The sequence below is a fragment of the Poecilia mexicana genome, unplaced genomic scaffold (assembly GCF_051168715.1).
Source record: "Poecilia mexicana isolate PSO_F unplaced genomic scaffold, ASM5116871v1 scaffold_1, whole genome shotgun sequence".
NCBI lineage: Eukaryota > Metazoa > Chordata > Actinopteri > Cyprinodontiformes > Poeciliidae > Poecilia > Poecilia mexicana.
The window spans coordinates 1,908,083-1,927,327 of NW_028263370.1; the positions used below are offsets into that span (position 1 = coordinate 1,908,083).

General features: G+C 38.3%; 1 protein-coding gene and 2 pseudogenes across 1 annotated transcript in view; 1 reads left to right on the top strand and 2 right to left on the bottom strand.

Moving 5' to 3' along the window:
• cacng3a (calcium voltage-gated channel auxiliary subunit gamma 3a) overlaps positions 1-19,245 on the bottom strand; it is a 62,671-nt gene that overhangs the window by 30,507 nt on the left and 12,919 nt on the right. The window lies entirely within an intron of this gene.
• Positions 1,117-1,733, top strand: LOC106924705 (G2/M phase-specific E3 ubiquitin-protein ligase-like; annotated as a pseudogene).
• LOC148161025 (uncharacterized) lies at positions 16,672-17,419 on the bottom strand (annotated as a pseudogene).

The window sequence follows — 19,245 nt, forward strand, 5'->3', positions numbered from 1 at the left end:
ACAGAGTGCAGATGCTCCACAACAGGAGAAGACTAGCACTGCACAGAGACAGGTTGGCTCCCTATCAAGGCAGGGCTGCACCTCAGGCCTCAGAAGGCCATCAGTCGGGGTTGCCGGTATCACTACCAGCCTCCCCAGAAGCCATGACGCTGTTGCCGAATGATGTTCCAGTGGTGCAGTCTGAAGCGCCGCAGAGAGCTCGCCCTCAACGGGCGAGGAGGGCCCCAAGACGGTTTGATGACTTTGTTTGTTCCCTCGTGGGCGAGGAACTCTGTAGTGGGGGGGTAATGTAATGATTCTGTGTTTTAGTTCTGCTGGTGTGGATATGGTTATGTGTATTTGTTGTATGTTACATTGTGGTCTTTATTATGTGTATAAAGTTATAGGCTTCCCCTGACTGACTCTGCTAACTCCCACTCACATGACAGAGATCTGTCATGTGGGCGGGGGATCAGGGGAGCAGCTAGAGGGACCGGAAGAGGAGGAGTTCGGTGTGTGTTAGCAGGAAGCTAGTTCGGGAAGCGCTACGGTTTGTTGGAGGTGTGGGCTGCGCCTCAAAATAGCAGCTCGTTTCTACGACTAATAAACCCGTTTGGTGGGACTTCTATCTGTCGTATGCTGGCGTCATTACAATATTAACGAAAAACACAACGACATTAACGAAAACGGAAAAGGTAGGTCCCAGTGGAGACCTAAGAAATGCTGATTGGACTACAGCTCGTTTTACTTTTGAACCGGAAGTTATTCTGGCGTGCTCTGTTTGAGTGAGAAGCAAAGCGGGAATACGGTCATCATGTATTGCCCAAACTGTGGGAAAAAGCTGATTGAGCCGTCACCAAACTTTTGCAGCAGTTGTGGCAAGAGGCTTCAAGAAATGTATATGGAAAATACTCCACAATGTTCAAGTAAGTTAAGCATAAAGAAGTATTTATGTGTCATATGGATGTAGTAACTTGCTAAGGTTAGCGGGACTCCAGACCGTGTCCACTGTCACTTAGTTGTTCATTGTAAATGCAATTAAAAGTTAAAAAAAAAAAAAACTAGGTATAATACAGCAGCATTGTATTATATTATTAGTAAGGTCCGTTACAGCCTTATGCACTATTTCTAGGGTAATTTGTGTCCTTCTGGTTCTTTTGGATCAAGCTAACCGCCTTTTCGAAGCGAACCCGCTGTTTCTCTGCCAAGGCCCTGACTGCTTCAGACCTGGAGACGATGTTTAAACCAGTTCTCAGCCCAGTAGGAAGCAATAGGCGGCAAAAGGAGGGCAAAACAATCATTTTCTGGGCACATTATTTGCTTGATTGCGAAGATTAGTAAGGACGGATTGTGTTTTATTCTAAAATTGGGCTTTTTGTTTGTTTTATTGGGAGGACATCAGAAATGAAATTCATTGTGCAATGGATTATCTATTGACTACATTAGATATCATCTTTCAGAGAAAACAACTGCTGTGTCTCTGGAGGAAGTCCTCATGTTCTCTACAGGTCTCACAGCGATTCCACCAGCAGGCATGATGCCATCCCCACATCTAGAATTTCTGAGTGATTCACCTTTTCCTCTCGCCAACACCTGTGCAAACACACTCAAACTGCCGCTTTTGGATTCTTACACTGCTTTTAGGGCTAACATGGACTTTGGGATACAGAACGCTCCGGGATTTGGATGCTAATGAAACAAAGATTTCTTGCAGTATTGTTGAATATGAAACATTAATTAAAAATACATAATTTGATATGATGTTTTCACATAGTTTAAAACACAGCAAGGTTTTGCCATCTAGACATAGACATAAATGTTAAATGTGTTACAAAAACCTAATTTGTTTAGAAAAACCTTTTTCCTGTTCTTTTCTTTCTCACAGCTGTAAGAAAACCAATAGGCTACTCAAAACTTTGTTAGAATTGTATTAAGAGTGTAATGTGCACATTTTATCTTCATAGTTCACACTGAATGCACAATTTGGTGTATAAAAAAAGTTTAATGCACTTGTTGCTGTTCTGAGTAACAATGAGGTTTCATTTGAGCAAAATGAACAGGAGACAAAATATTAAACGATTTGCTTCTCGTTGTTTGTATCTACAGCTTCGCTATGTCCTTGAGCAGGAAATACAGTTCCATAGCTGACTCCCAGTCTACTGACTGTTGTCCATGTTATTGCATGGCTTGCTGTAGGTATTCCTCAATGTCTTTATCACCACACAGTTCTGTCACCTGACTTGCTTCTGGGAAAACATCCAGATCGCTGTCCTCAACAGGAAATCCACAATCTCTTGAACCATATCTGCAAAGTCAGAATATAATTAATCATAGAATTGTGACCAATATTTTCTATATTTACTACAAGTCATTCGAATTGTCTATTTTTTTTCTTTTTATTTGCCTGCTACATGACCCAGTATAAGTGAGCACTATCAGTGACAGCTTTTACAGTGTATCACAAGAGTACACTCCTCACATTTCTGCAGATCTTTAAGTATATCTTTTTGTGGGACAACACTGACAAAATGACACTTTGACACAATGAAAAATAGTCTGTGTGCAGCTTATATAACAGTGAAAAAAGACAAGCAGTCCTCAACTTGGACATTATGGGATGTAGTCTCTTAGGGTTTTACTCACTTTTGTTGCTGGTGGTTTAGACAGTAATGGCTGCGTATAGTTATTTTGTGGGAAGAATAAATTTTCACTGTTATATACTCGGACTACTTTTCATTGTGTCAAAGTGTCATTTTTGTTGGTGTTATCTCATGAAAATATATATTTGAATACCTGCAGAAATGTGAGGGGTGTACTCACTTTTGTGATACACTGTACATTAACAGCTATAGGTTGGTTGTACATAGATAATAGATGCCCTAACTTGTGCTAACAGCAATTCTGCTTTATTATGTCATGTCAAGCATTATTTATATTTGTGAAGATGTTAATTACCTGTCAGGCAAGAGATAGAGTTTGTTTGGAATCCCCCCAGGACAAGATGCAAGTCTGCTTGGCCGTATCCTGTGACTATTCCAGAGATCTTTGCATTCATCCAGGTCTTTCTGCAGAACTCTAGTGAAGCAGAATCTGATCAAGCACTGGTGCTCATGGGTTCCGTTGAAGTGTCCGGAGTTTCTTAGGTCTCCAAACAAGTCCATCCAAAACTGAGACCTGAGGATACATTGAATTAGAACAGGTTCTGGTATTTTTCATATTAAAATGGTTAAAAGATTGTCTGTGCTTCTCCATGTCCATAACATTGAAAGCAAGCTATAAATGTATGTCAAACTTAATATTGCGTACTACTTTTCCACGTATAAACTAAAACTTTGTATAGCATCTGTTACAAAAAAATAAAAAATTCTAATTTGGGAATTTTTTATTTTTTTTGCTAAAGCCTTATAAAAATAAATGTTTGAAACAAATTCAATATGGCATGTAAACTGTCAAAACTCCATACGCACTTCCTCTGGAGTTGTCATGACAACAATAAACAAACCACAAGCTTAGCACTAGCTTTCACCTCATCACTAATTTATTAGCAGTAAAAGTACGTTACATCTATTACACTAACAAATTTTGAGTACTTTACCCACCTCTGTGCAACACTAAAATTAATATCACAGATATGTAATATAGAACTTACTGCCGAACTAGCAAAATTTGTTTAACATATAGCTTACGTGTATGTTACTAAAGTCAACAGAACATTGTTTTTCACACAAAGAGTTTGGACGTACTTTACAAATCCGTTTCAACTCAGACTGTATGCTTCCATGGATTTCAGGTAGCATCAGCTTTCGCTGTACTTCACGTCTGAAAAACAGACATGTACCCACCTTCCTCTTCTGAAAAAAGACCACCATGACTCGATGCGTTGATTCCCTGTGGATGATCCGTAACTGTGGCTTGATGACCCAGCATAATAATCCGTATGCGCATGGCGGAGGGTATACTGTATTGCTGCCACAGTCCCGTTCTCTGTGCCGGGGTCTGTTCGTAGTCTCATTGGTATCACTCCAAGACTCTTGACACAGTTTATATAATGCTGGGCAATGATAGAAGGATTGTTGTTTGTTGCCCCACAAACAATCCACATCATTCTTCTCGAAAAACCATCAATGCATCCTGAGATGGCCAAGCCGAATGGCTTCAGTTTGTCGTAGCCATCTACATGCCATATGTAATTGGGCCCCATAGAGTGATAAGTGGGTCTTGTAAATCCCCTGCGAGTCCTCAGAGCGATGCCTTGAGGATTCAGCTGCCTCAGCAGTCTCCAGCAGGGCCGAGCGCAAATCGTGACACCGCACCTACTAATGGCTCTTCCGGTGGCAGGTGTGACACCTGCCACAAGTGCCACTGCTTTCGGGACTAGCTGCCAGTGTTGTCACTGACTTCGACACCTTCCAAGGGTTGCCGCTACCTCATTCTGGCACCTCCCACGCCTCACGGACCGCTCTGGCCTATTGTCGCTGATGAGATTTAGGGCGGCCATCTTAGAGCGGTTGACCGCTCCACTCAGCGTTATACATTGGACAGGCACAATGACGTATTTGCGCATTTAATCTTTCATAACATGCTGTTTTGTTACTGGAAACCTAATACAAACAGCTATATTTATAAAAATTTCATTTTAAAGGTTTTTTTAATTGTATTATACATAGTTAAGCATATTTAAATATGCTTTGTGGGAAAAACAATAGAATAGGAATAGAATATTCTTTGGTGACAGCATCTGTGTCAGATTTAATATGAATGAATTTATAATTAATGAAAACAACAGTGGATCTGGCACAAAGTATTCCATTTCCTCTTAAGCGTTGTGTTCCCTCAAAAAAGCAAATATGCCCTGGTCTATTTTTTATACAGTCTCAAATTTCAGTTTCCAATAAAGAGCCTCAGTGAAAACATGTTGACAGTTGCCATAAGGTGTCACCTGTGCCACCTTACCACTCTGTAAGGTGGCACAAGTAAGGTGGCCATGGGTGCCACAGGCTGCTAACCTCATTCTCTATCTGTTTCAGATAGAATGTAGCATATGAATAACTTTAGTTCAAACAAATAGAAATACAATATATCTTAATTAAAACATAATTCTCATACATATTTAAATATACAGCCAGTGTTCAGACTTAAATAGAGAAAGACAATAGCTGATAATAGCTACCACTAGGTACCTACCACTACAACTGATACTCGGTTGCCATGGTATGTCAGTGCTGACAAGCTCCTGTCAGTTCCGGATTATAATTATTTTCATACAGTGACCTTAATATAATGCTATTGATTATTAAACCGGGTAAGTTCACTAATATTGACTTATTAGTTAATATTTGTGACAGTGGTAACATGAGATATTGACAATTCCAGAGTGACATTATGTTCAGCCTGGTTCCATGACAGTTCACAGGATGTCATAAGTTATAGTGGCTGCCTGGTCTATTATCTAATAGACCAGGCAGCCACTATAACTTTCAGTGTTTTATTTAAGATAATGCAATTTTTCAAAGAACATGTTATCATAATTTTCCAAAAATGCCTGTTAGCCAGTTTTAAAGAGTTATTACTTATTATTTAATAAATTTAATCTCTGCTATTTTTCATTATTTGTCAAGTTCATTACAGATTTGTGTGGCATACATGAAGGTTGCTTCTCTGTGTTTGTTTCTGGTTCTGTTCATTGTCTTCAAAGTTTTCTTATTCAAAGATGAGAAAATGACTAAAATCTGAGCTACAAAATGCATTTCAACAGCATTTTCAAGGCAGCAGGAGGACTTTCACTTTCAAGTTAAACCGCCTTCAAATTTTTTACACTAATATTGAATATTGATAAGTCAAAACACAAAGTATGTACACCTCAAAAACTTTGACAATGTGTGAATCTTAACCAGCATTAAGAACAAGATTGTTACATATTTTTGGAAATAAAAATTACTTTGGGTTATACTTAAGATGAAAATGCTTTTTCAAAGAAAATTGTGCTGTTTACATATTATTTTATTTGGCAGATATGTTTCAACATTTTTTAAAGTTTATGTCACAAGGTATATTGTTGAGATGCGTTACCAAGGCCGAGAAAGAGTCACACGCTGTTAGACAAAGGGCCCATAGTAAAGAGTTACATTTTTGATTCTGTTAGACACTAAAGCATATTTCTCACGAGAAACAGAAACTCATCAGGGCCACAGAGACATGGTGTGATTTCAGGGAGTGTCTTCAGTTCATATAATCAGCTGCCCTCCTCCTTCTCCTCAGACGCTGCACAGACTTTTTTAGAAACTCTTCTCGGATGTAATGGTAAAGTGTCTCCTTTCAGCGCTGAAAGTTAATAAAATAAGTAAAGTCTGAATGCTTTTGTTGGCTGATTTTATGCTCCATGTGTCAATACAAATTATGATTCATCGATTGAGATTCTCGTTCTCAACAGTTGGTAGCAGAGGAGGGTTTTGTGTTGACACATGAGCAGAGATTGGACTGGCCGTTTAGGCGCAGACTTTCCGAAACAGTACTCTGGTGTAGGGCCCACATGAAAGGTAAGGACACTTGTTCCTTAATATACACCACTGTACTGTTTCTCAGGTCTGCATAAATTTCAGTTATCAGCCGTTGTCTGTACTATTTCCCAGGTTTGTCTGCTTCTTACTGAGTCGTCTTAAGTTGTCAATCATTGTTCCTTGTCAGCTGTTGTTCGTACTGTTTTTGTCTGGTTTGTCTAAAGGCTTTCGAGTTGTTCATAGGAGTAAGGTTAAAGTTAAAAACTAAGTTAAGAGTTAATAGTCAAAGTAAAAGGTCGATTGTCTCTGCAGTCGGAAGTGGTTGTCCCCCTCTTCTGCCGGACGCGGGGAAGAGAAAGACTAGGTTTTGTCGGTTTTATCCTTGGGGAGTGCTGCCCCCTGAAAAGAATGCGTTAAGCCAATCTGAGACTTTGCTTGAGAAATGCAAAATGCGGTGAAAGCGGTCCACCATAGGAAAAAAGATGAGACAAGAGAATAAAGAAACAAGAGAATAAGATAAAGGTTGATCGCGATCTGATCCTCGTTAAGTTTTAAGTGTTAAAAGAGGACAAAAATAGGAGCTGTAAAGCGTGGATCCATTTCTGTGTGTCTGAAAGCTGTGTGTGTGTCTGTCAGCTGTGTGTGTAAGCTTCTGCCGCTGAGCAGACGTTATGTGTTTAAATGTACTCTTTTATGTTTATTGCAATGTGTTTTAAAACCATGGTCAACATTGGGAAATTATAATCTGTGGGAGGTTTTTGATTTTGTTTGCTGGGTTTGATTTTCTGCTGTGTTTGATTTCCTCGCCGCCGTGCGAGCAAAACTAAAAAGAAAAGAGAAAAGAGAGAAGAGGTGATTTTTGAGCCTAAATTTTAGCCTAAACAGATGGAGGGTGAATTTGAAAAGGAAAAATATGATCCAAAGTGGGGCATCGGGCCATGGATTGCGCTCGGTGAGCAAATAGAAGCATTAATAACTTATTTGCCAGAGGATGACGAATATCAAAATACGAGAGAAACAAAAAAAAGGAGGCTAGAATACCTGGTGCAGAAGAAAGGAGGCGACCTGTTAAACAGACAGCCTTTGGGAAAATATTGGCTGGAAGGAATAAATGATGGTAAGGGAAACTTATTGAAACTAAACTAATCCTGCACAATTCACTATATTCACATGTGGTAAAACTAACTGTATGAAGGATGAATGAAATTACATAACAGGTAAAATTGTAAACAAAATAAAGTGACATCTAATGTGTTGAAATTCTAGAAATTTTTGCTTAGCTGTTGATGGGTTTAAATTTAAACTTAATGAAACTTGAGAAACTGAGGTTTATAGCAGAGTTGAACTTTATCATGGACTCATCAATATTTGTCTCCCTCATTATCTTATCAAAACATGATTCCTTTTTATGTGAAACTTGGTCACCTTAAAATGTCTAAAGAGGGAACAGAATTGGTAAATGAATATGAATATTTGTATGAATTAAAAGGTGATTATGAAACAGCTCCAGATTCAATTAAGGTTCATTACAAAACATTCTTGTCTCAAAGACAATGTATGATTCTAAATCCAGATAATTCGGTTACCTTACTTCAAAGTGGGAAATAATGTGTTGGAACAGAAATAATCACATTTTAGCTTTGGTTTAAAACCAGATATCATTTATTATGACACTGTTTCATTTGGTTTGACATGTCTTATTTTCTTTTCATTTGTATTGACATTATTGTTGTTTTTATTTTTCTAATAACAAACCAACTAACCAACTAATTTACTAACAGAACTAACTGTTGATTTCGAAACACATGCGTGTCTTGGTAGAAAGGCACAAATTGGACATGAAACTTTTAAAGTGCATATGATAATAATTGATTATGTAAAAACAAACTGATTGGACAACAACTGGCTCACAACATTTGTGTGCCTTAAATTTTGATTGAATTGATACATGAATCCAAGTCCAACAAAACATTTGATTTGAAACGCAAAGACATCTTAGAGTACTGCATAATCTTTGTCTACATCTTTTGCTCCTCTGCCTAAATTAATCAATTTTTCTTTTGTCAATCCAAAATAAACATTGACACTGCCTTCTAGGAAAGCAATCCAACTTCTGATCTGAACTCTTTAAAATAATGAAACTTTTGGCCTTTGCAGTTCAGTTTCAGTTGGACATTTTAGACATATGTAAAAAAAAAAAAAAGAGTATCTGAACAATATTTTGTTTGTTTTCTATTTACATAAGAAAACAAAAGGGGGAAATGATAAATTATAAACATAAAACATTTAACATTTCAGATAAATCTTTACATTTAGAACATTTAGAATTTTAGACAGAAGTTTTGGAAAACTTTGTGACACCCTGGAATATTTTAGTTTTGGAGAATAGTAACATGCAAAATTGCTTTCAAATTTTTAATTTATATCAACAGGGGGTGGGGAAGAAATAGACTCTAATTCCTAATCAATTTAAAGATATGGTTAATTATGAATTTATTCATTTGACATTGGTATATTGTGAGTTTATTTAATGAGCTCTTACAGTGCCTTCCTGCATGACTGAAATACAGAGTCATATAGAAGATCTTACTACATTAAAATTGGTAATTTAAAATTTAATAGCTTCAATCAATATCTATGCCATGTTTATTTAAATATTCATGAATTTCCTGCATCACCTCTAATTTTAATTGTATAAAGTTACAGTTGGATGTAATTGTTATCATTAAGAACATTTTGGTTAAAAGTACTATAAACTTCTACAGAGCCCCTGAGGGGACATGGGAAAAATTCAAATAAAATGTGAACAATTTTTTAACAATACATAAATACAACACTCAGCAGTTTTGAAAATTATCAGGATAATGGTAACATTTTCATTAATGGTATAGAGAATATTTGATTAGTTTTCTTTTTGACCTAAATTATTAAGGAAATTTTACTGGTTGTCTTAAAACGTGGCAATTTCACAAGGATACTTTTGTGTAGAATTGGACACTATTGAATTAATTATTTTACATACGCATTTGAATAACCAATTAATGAAAAGTGTATGTAGCTGAAATACTAAATTTTGTTTACATTTAATAATTTCTTAGAGTTTAATTTTGAGAGGAGTTGATTCCATAATCGGTTAATTCTGAATCATCTTAACGCATTTCTATTTCTCTTTGGAGCTCAGAGCCTGAGGCAGTGGACCTTATCTGAGCCGCTCCAGTGACCCTGAGCCTGGCTGAAACAAAAAAGGAAACAAAATAAAGAGCCAACTCTTCATCTACGTCACAAGCTAAAGAAAAGACATTTAATTTATAATTATGTGAGCAAAAGGTGGCATACACTTTTATTTTCTTAATTTACTTTGTGTTTTACTCTAGCAGTTCTGCTTCCTGTGGTCTGACGGACTGTAGGGGCCGGGTTTTATGGGTTCAGGGCCATGTGAGGAGCTGATGAGATGGGGGATCGCGTGGCCTCAGCGTCAGGCCTCCGCTGTTCTTAGCCATGCTGACTTGGACATTTGCACTTTCTACACATGAATTATGCCATCTTCTGCTGGACTGCTGTCTGAGAGCAAAGACCTGTTGGACGATTCTTACACCTTCTACAGAGGTCAGTGAGGTTGGATTGATCTTTCCTGTTGTCACCTGAAGGCGGATTGCAGCTTACAGGATCTGATTTCTGAGGAAACACCTGGCTGAAGGACGAGACCCAGGCGTCATCTCTGAGGGTCTCCTATGGCAGAAAAGACCAACAGCTTCTGCCCGACATGAGACGGAGGTTTGAAAACAATGATTCATCTGCTTTATCTCTCCCTCTCCCACACAAGGGGGGCCACATACTTTGTCCAGATTGTTCTGCACAGTGGGACTGAATGCTGCCCTGGACAGTTTCTGATGGTGCAAATGGAACATCACATGTAAAGTTGGACTGAGACTCGGAGGCGGTCCTGTCTGTTGCCATGGTTGGTCCTGGGATTTCCCTCAGTCTACAGGTTGGAGACAAAATGGCTGCCAACAAAACTTTGTAGCTCTTAATGATTTTTCTAGAATTTTTGAATTGTATGATGCCACTTTTTCTCAACTTAGTTTATTTAGAGCAAATTCATTATCTACTGCCTTTGCACTCTGACCTCTGCTCTTTGACCCCCAGAATAAGTTTAACGGTGCAGCAGGGTGTTAGAACTCTCTGCAGTTTACAGAAATATTTTGTTTGCCTGAATGATTATAACTCTGATTGTCCAACATCTGGCTAATATGTTTCTCTCCTCCACCAGGACAACAATTGAAACAGGATAAAAGTACGGTAAAATTGTTAATTTCCTGATTTACAAAACCACATCCGACCACACTTCAAATACAAAAGAGGATGGTCTAAGTTCTAGTTGGCTAAAATTATAGTGGCTACAAATATAAGGACTATTATTTCAAGTTATGACTTAAATTTATTTGGAATCCATTTCAAATATTACTCAAAATTACTCAACCAAATTATGGGTTTACTGCACATTTTTTCGATCAACTGTTAAATTCTTTCACTGAGGTGTAAACACCCTGGTTAAATTACATCCAACTGTTACAGTTAGCAATGAAAGCAAATTTGGGCTAAATGATTTTCGTGGGTTTCTTAGGAGTTTCTGTACCGAAACACTAAACAGTGTTTCAATACAGAAACAGGGGGAGATGCATGGAATTACTCTATTCAAGCAAATTCTGAGTTAATCTAAGAAATTGAGAAATTTTTCAGTTTTGGGCCTCAGCAAAATATAAAAGAGGCTAAATCAAAATTCACAAATGTTTTAATTAATAAAATGAGTTTCTAAAGTAATACTGAATATTCTGAATTGAATACATTCAAATTAACAATGTCATGTGTCAAACAGATTTCTACAAAATAGTTTAAATTGTTTGATTGCTGCTTCTCTCTTGCTATAATTCAAAATAATTTATTTAACCAAGTCATGCAGAAAGGTCTAACCTGAACATTATATCATTTAATAAATCTAGTTGTATCAAACTTCTCCCCAAAACTGCCAAAAACATTGATAAATATAATCAACACTACAAAGGAGGGTAATTCAGTTAAGTAAACATTCTATAGAAGGGTTTCAAGAGAACAAATTATTCAAAGGTTAAAATTGTTGAACTTATGGGATTTAAAATCATGATGAGAATAAAATAAGTCAGTTAAAAATATGGAGTGACAGGGTTAACTTTATTCTTGTAAAAAAACAACAACAGGCTAATCATTCTTTGAGGGTTTAAAATGGGAAGAAAATATGAGGATTCACATAAAAATTGGTCTAAATTGGGATTTACAAATGAGCAATTATGGAACTGATTAAAGGGGGTCAAAAGGATTGACAGAATAAAAAAGAATCTAGTTCTATGTGTAATTGTTGATCCAAGGTAATAATGCCTAAACATTTCTCATAATCATAATTTACAGTTTTTGGTCTGAGACAAAATAAGGTTGTCTTTTATTACACGAATGCAATATATTACAAGGGATCTTAATTCAACACGTATCATAAACTTTTCACACTATTGATGATATTTTACAAGCCTTTAGTGTAGCGGGTTACTTCTCATTAAATGAGGACTATTTGATTGAATCTCATTAAAATAACAAAAGCAAAACATTTATGTATGGTTTAAGATTTCTGGTAAAGTTTCTATTAGGGAGAAATCTTATATACATTTCAAATGATATTTCTTTGATAAAACATGACTGTGGGCAGTTTTGCACATTTATTTCATATTCTGATCCTTTACATGATTTTTTTGTTTGGTTTCTGATTTTGTCTGATCCTATGAATATGCCAACACTTAAAACAAGCAAAGTTATTTTTGAAGGTTGAAATGTACAAGGTGTTACTGATTTTAAGCATTTCTTTTGCCATTATTAAGAGGAGAACTGAAATAATAAATGTTACTGATATATTGATGCTCTATTGGCTTAGTATAAAAAAAAATCTTGATCTTCAGCTTCAAGGAGAAGCCTTAAAAAAAGAACATTATATTTACTAATTGGATGATGCAGAATCTTAAAGAACCTTCCTTGCTCTCCTCATCACCTGTGGATGATGCTGTTCCCTGCCTGAGGTCCTCAGCTGTTCAGTGCATCACTTCCAACACAGAGAAGGGCACGGTACCAATAGAACCCCACCTGCCTATCAGATGGTTTCCCAGAACCGAAAGACAACCGTTGAACTCCAGCTTTCTATAGTATAAGGGCAGTACTAGTATCTAGTGACAAAACAACATTTTTTCATTCACTTTAATGTTCTTTATATAATCCATTGATTTCGCTTTTTGTTTTGTTTTTTCTGTTGCAGAATGAAGTCCGATCCTTTTTGGGTCGGGGTGTGAGACTGTGGGCGCCTTCCACGATTGGTGGACCGGGTTAAAGCTGAAACGCCACTGAAGCCTCGCGGGCCCGTCGGGGTTTCCTATCGAGCTGCGCCGGCTCTACATCTGGACACACGCAGAAACTGATTTGACGTAGTAGGTCTCACTATAGAGACTGATATGATTAGATTCTATACTATTAGTACGTTATTAGTACGTTTTACTTAGAGAGCATTTTTACTTGTTTTCTCATCACAGTTCATTCATATCAGTATATTTTGACTGTGCTGCCCTTGATCCTGATTTATTTTATTGGTTTGCTGTTTTATGAATGTGTTCATTGTTCTTTGCCTTTCAATACTCAGACTTCTAAGCTTTTCTTACCATTTCATTTTGTTTAACATTGCATCCTTTCTGTAGTTCATTAACTTTTAAATATTACATAGAAATTTCAATAAGTTTGGTTTCTAAAACTAACACATTGTTTTGCGCATTACTCATTATTGCTTCATTGACTTTAAAGGATAGTACCTTAACATTTCTAAGTTTACTTCATTAAGTTTTAAGTAATATCTACCTTTTATTCATGTTATATTCTATTCATTTTAAATATTACCCTAACACTTTATTCATTTTTGCATTTTATTAAGTTTTGAAATATCATCCTAACATTCTATTCAATTTACATTTTAGTTAACTCTAACAACTTGGTGAATATAAGTTTAATACTTTTTTACTTTAAAGATGAAAATTAGATCCTCCTAACACTTCACCCATTTTATATTTTCATAAAATTTAACATTTATTCTTTTTAACTTGGATTACAAAAATATATATAAAACACTAACAAAAAAATTCAGACTTTGTTATTTAATAGTTCATCACCCTTCTATGGCATGACGTTGACCTGAGGTAACAAAAAGAAATAATAAATAAATAACAAGCAACATAAAGGTAATAATAATATTTGGTTCCAGAAAGTGTAATCGTTCGACTTTATGATTAATGTGTAATTACAGATGATGAAGCTCTCACAAGTCTGAAGGAAAATATTTTATTCCACTAAAAACAAAAAAGAGTCATGCCATGGATGGTTGAATTTCCTTTTTCTAATTTTAACTCTAACATCCTTTAACAATTTTATTTCCTTACGTGTTCTTCATTAGACTGTAAGAGGGACATTGTGGTTTCGATCCACCGCCTAAGAGGCATAGGGGTGCCCTGTCCGTTTTTACCCCCAAAATTGAAATGAAATGAAATGAGATGAAATGACATGAATGAAAGACAACATCAATGACTGAAATGATATGTATGTCAACATTTGTAAAAGCCTCGGGGGATGTTTTCCGGAAGGGACAGTGTCTACTCTAGGGTTTGTCTTCTCCTTTTTGGGCTCTTTTAGAGCCCAACAGGGGGAATGTTGAGATGCGTTACCAAGGCCGAGAAAGAGTCACACGCTGTTAAACAAAGGGCCCATAGTAAATAGTTACATTTTTGATTCTGTTAGACACTAAAGCATATTTCTCACGAGAAACAGAAACTTATCAGGCCACAGAGACATGGTGTGATTTCAGGGAGTGTCTTCAGTCCATATAATCAGCTGCCCTCCTCCTTCTCCTCAGACGCTGCACAGACTTTTTTAGAAACTCTTCTCGGATGTAATGGTAAAGCGTCTCCTTTCAGCGCTGAAAGTTAATAAAATAAGTAAAGTCTGAATGCTTTTGTTGGCTGATTTTATGCTCCGTGTGTCAATACAAATTATGATTCATCGATTGAGATTCACGTTCTCAACAATATGCATAGTAATTGATTTGTCAATATTTATTAGCCATTGTATGTAAATACTTTAAACAGGCAATATAAGTAACACGTTTTCCAAAAACTGTCGTTGCCATCCCCCAAAACATCGGCACCAGTTGTGACAGCTCTGAAACATCCTGGACACCTAATGCCAGCTCTAGTGGAAGCCAGACTCAGCTGTTACAAAGGTGCCGAAACCAATGGCATCCCTGATACCTGCTGTGTATTTGATTAATTCAAAGACGGAAGGAGTCGTCTGGATTATTCAGATGAACTTTAGTGAATAAATAGGATGAACGAATCATACATAATGATATACGAAAAAGTGTAGGAATTCAGCTGACATAAGACTTTCTGCGAAAAAAAAAAATCAAATTCTTTCTTCTTTGTCTGTCTTCAAGTTCTTCTTCGACTAGTAATAAAGCATCATGGGATATGTAGTCCATTTTCCGAAGCCAGTGAAAACGGCTAGCCCCGAAAACGGTAGCACTAATGGCAGGTGTCAGATGAAGTGCCAGTACGAGGTGCCGAGGTCAGCCGAAGTCAGTGACAACTCTGGCAGCTAGTCCCGAAAGCAGTGGCACTTGTGGCAGGTGTCATACCTGCCACCGGAAGTGCCATTAGTAGGTGCGGTGTCACGATTTGTGCCTGCTGTCTCTCGCAATCTCATGACAACATCACGTTTAACTCGCAGGTTGTGTTTTTGTTTGAGAACTTGCCACATGGTCCAATAGCCAAATAATTGCCCGGGTCCTCTCAGTTCGGTCATAATGGCACGCCTCACTTCAGGAAGTGGAGAGTAGTTGCCTCTTCTATGCAACCCTTCTTTCAAATGAGACTTTAGTGACCGCATACTAAGTGACACATCGTGGTTGGTCCGTAGCATGTCTAGTATCACCTAATATGTGTGTCCTGACTCAAAATATTCTCGAATAGTAGTGGTAAGGTGTGGATCACCAAGCACATTCATGTTTCTAAAAAACACGTAAAGCCACAGAATAACTTCCGGTTCAAAAGTAAAACGAGCTGTAGTCCGATCAGCGATTTCTTAGGTCTCCCACTGGGACCTACCTTTTCCGTTTTTGTTAATGTTGTTGTGTTTTTGTTAATGTCGTTGTGTTTTGCACCTCAGGGCCACCGTACAAAACCTTCCCCGATCGACGTGTTGCAGCCCTGCTCTAGCAAAGCACGAACAGTTTAGAAATAATATGAAATGGGAAAAAAGGCTATTTATTAACTGATTAAGTCGTGTTTTAAATTGTTCCTGAAAAACTAATCAGTCACGGCTGCTCAGTGAACCCACTGATTCTTTACAGCAGACAGCCGCTCCCCTCTTGCTGCGTACCCCCGCTAAATCTTTTAGGGGTACGCAGTACCCTACAGTACCCCCTTACTTTCACTCCTGTGTGGGACCATGTATACCGCCTGGAGTCTGCATGCATCCTCCTCCATATATCCACCAGGCCTTGAGATGAGACCAGCTGCCGCAGAGCATGTTGGGCCGCTGGATGCGGCTCTGCATGGTTACGGTCTAAAAACTCATTTTCAGTGCAATTAAAATCTCCACCTATAAAAACATAATCCTCAGACCCACAATCACCCAACCTTTCCCCAATTTTTTCATAAAAATGCTTTTTCTCTGCATTGGTGATAGGAGCATAAATATTAATAAAAACTAAACTAAAATAATCAAACTTTGTCTTGACTAAAGGACGCCTCCCCTGAATAACATGTTCGATTTCTGTTGAGTTTGGGGTGAAGGAAGCCCATCCCTGCTCTCTGGGAGGTGCCATGACTTGCCATGACCTCCCCCCTCCACTCTCTGACCCAGTCTGTCTCTATTAAATGATCACTGTGAGTTTCTTGCAGGTAAATTACATCAATTTTCTTTTGGTTCAGCATTTGATAAATCAAAACACGTTTTTCAGCCTCTCTCGCCCCGTTAAGATTCAATGATGCTATTTTAAAAGAATCCATATTGGGTAAGAAGCTAAAAACAAAATACCAAAAGACTATAAAAAATATTAAAATCTTATTGTCCATCATTTTACTCAGAGTTGTTTTCTAACTTTGGACATTATTTTCTTTAAAAACTTCTGGATTTGTAAAACCTGACACACCTTTGTTTCTAATATATCTTGCTGAGAAGTAAAATAATCTCAAATTAGGAAAATAACTTTCGACTTTAACTCCTCTGAATCCTTTAGTTTGTTCTAAGACATTTTTAAAAGATTCTGCAGGGTATCTAGGTTCTTTTGTGCCTGATTGTGTCACAGATACCTCGCTGGTGTCAGAGAACCAGCTCTCATAGTCGCTACTGTCCGATACCTCCTTCCTTTCTACAGCCAGCTTGCTGGCCTGTTTGCTGGCCTGCACAGCAGTCACCACATTCCTCTGTTTGCTTCGCCTCTTTATAGGGGCTGAAAGCCTCCAACTCCATCACCTCCTCTGCCTCACCTGTCTCTCCCTCCACTCCAGCACCAAAAACCAGCTCCACACTGTTCTGTCCTTCATTCTGACCATCTGCCTCCACCTCTCCTTTCTCTCCCTGATCTCTACACACTAAATGCTCCTCATCGCCTCTCACTCCCTCCTGCTCTCCCTGCAGTCTCTCTCCCCAACTTCACTTTCACCCTCACCACCATCATTCACCCCATCACCATCACCATTCATCCCATAACCACACAACACTGTGCTCTCATCCTTCTCCACACCTACACTCATTTTCGCACTTTTCACTGCTGACACCTCAACAGTACTTTCCGCCTGCTCCTCGGCGGCGGGCTCCTCCGCCGCCATCGCGGATTCCTCCGCCGCAACTGCCGCAGGCTCCTCCGCTACGGCAGTTCCACAGGTGGGCTCCCCACCTGCTCAGCAGCACCGGGCTTCTGCTGAGCACTCGGCGGGGCCGGCCGGCCCGGACCTGTCGGGACACGTCTTAATAATATGCCCCTCCTGACCGCAACCAAAACACTTCATGCTAGAGGACGTAGCAAACAGGATGTAGTCAAAATCATCTACTCTAACATGAAATCGCAAGTTGAGTTCTTCATCCCGCCGATTAAATATCATAAACAGTTGTCTCCTATGGGAGACAACATGTTTTAGCAACGGTGATTTGCACCCAGACGGTACTTTTTTAACGGGTGAAACCACCTTGCCGTGCCGAGACAGCTCTTTGATCAGAAACTCATCACTAATGAAGGGAGGCACATTTGACAGTGTTACCTTGGTTGCAGGTAACGTGAGAGGCGACACCTGTAAAAACAAGCCGTTCACTGAAACGCCTACCTCCAACAACTGTAGAGCTTGCTCAACCCTCTCAACAAACACTACAGCTCCACTCATTCGAGCCGCAGACCTTATGGACCCATGTCCAATCACCTCTCCAACCGCCAAACAAACTTCCTCCACGATGCACGAAGAACCAGCGCCCACCTTGAAGCCGTTCTTCCGTGTCAGCGTGGAGAAAGCCCCACCACCAGACACCATGGCGTCGTCAGACGCCGGCCAGCCAGGCACGCCTGACGGCCACACCCGAACCCAAACAAAAACCCCTTAAAACGTGATAAACTACACCAAAATCACAACTAAACAATTAACATAAACACCCAGTGAAAAAACAGTAAGAAAAACACAAAGATAGTAATTAAACACTCGCTCTCTCTTTTGCTATTCTTCCTCTCACACGAAGCAGTTGAAGAAGAAGAAGAAGAAGAAGAAGAAGAAGAGCTGCCATCGATACAGTTGCAGTCAGGCATGTTTTAATGTTACACAATGCAGTTTTTACCAAGTTACTCAAAGTTTAAACTGGCATTGTTGTGCATTTAAGGTGTAAAGTTTACCTTCGACCAAACGCCCCCCAGAGGAATCCCAGCGCCCCCTGCCGTCCTCTGACGCCCCCCCGGAAGGCGGTACCGCCCACGTTGAGAACCGCTAATCTCGAGGAAAAGATCACACAGAACTTCCATTTCACATTTTTAATAGTTCCACAGTGTATCTCACATAAATTTATCTTAATCAATACAGTCATCAGGCACAAAATAGATGAGTGAATATCTTTTATGGTATTAATAAAAAATATTATAAAAGATATTAAGATCTAACAACTGAAACCATGTGCATTTGATCAACATTAAATCGTGAAAATCTTTCTCAAATGTTGCCTCAACATCTGATACCAGAAAATAAATACCATGTCTCAAATATACAAACAAAAAATTATATATAGAAAAACAGGGAGCTCATTGACAAAATCTGAAAATATATATTTTTTTGCCTGGGTAGAACATGAAAAAATTAAGATGCTGAAATACTGCATTTGGTGCATTGTGTAAGAATCTACAAATATGCCAGCTGTACATTTATCATATAGCCTATTAAAACCTTGCGCTATTAGACTTCCCATTGTTGAGCAAAACAAAAGTAATAAACTTTCAGTATCTTTCAAGTTCAACTGATACACTAGATATGAAGTTTGCTCTTCACTCCAACACCTTTGGACTTTTTGTACTGTCCATATCAACACCATCCACAGTTGTCTGCAGGTGTTTGTCATAGCACCATTGTAACAAACAAAAAACAAAGTGAAGCTTAAAGAGTTTAATGACTGCCAACATTGTTGT